Source organism: Alligator sinensis, unplaced genomic scaffold (genome assembly GCF_000455745.1).
Source record: "Alligator sinensis unplaced genomic scaffold, ASM45574v1 scaffold169_1, whole genome shotgun sequence".
Lineage (NCBI taxonomy): Eukaryota > Metazoa > Chordata > Crocodylia > Alligatoridae > Alligator > Alligator sinensis.
In genome coordinates, this window is record NW_005841924.1 from 2162808 (window position 1) to 2163095 (window position 288).

The window sequence follows — 288 nt, forward strand, 5'->3', positions numbered from 1 at the left end:
AAAGACTTTGCCAAGGATGGAGGTGAGACTGACTGGCCTATAGTTGCCCGGGTCCTCCTTCCTCCCCTTCTTGAAAATGGGGACCACATTGGCCCTCTTCCAGTCCTCTGGGACTTGGCCCGTGTGCCACGAGCGTTCGAATATTCCCGCCAGTGGCTCTGCAATGATGTCGGCCAGTGCCTTCAGCACCCTCGGATGGAGCTCATCCCGGCCTGCCGACTTAAAGGCATTCAGTTCTTCCAAGTGACTCTGCACCATCTCAGGGTCTACACATGGAAGTCTGGCGCC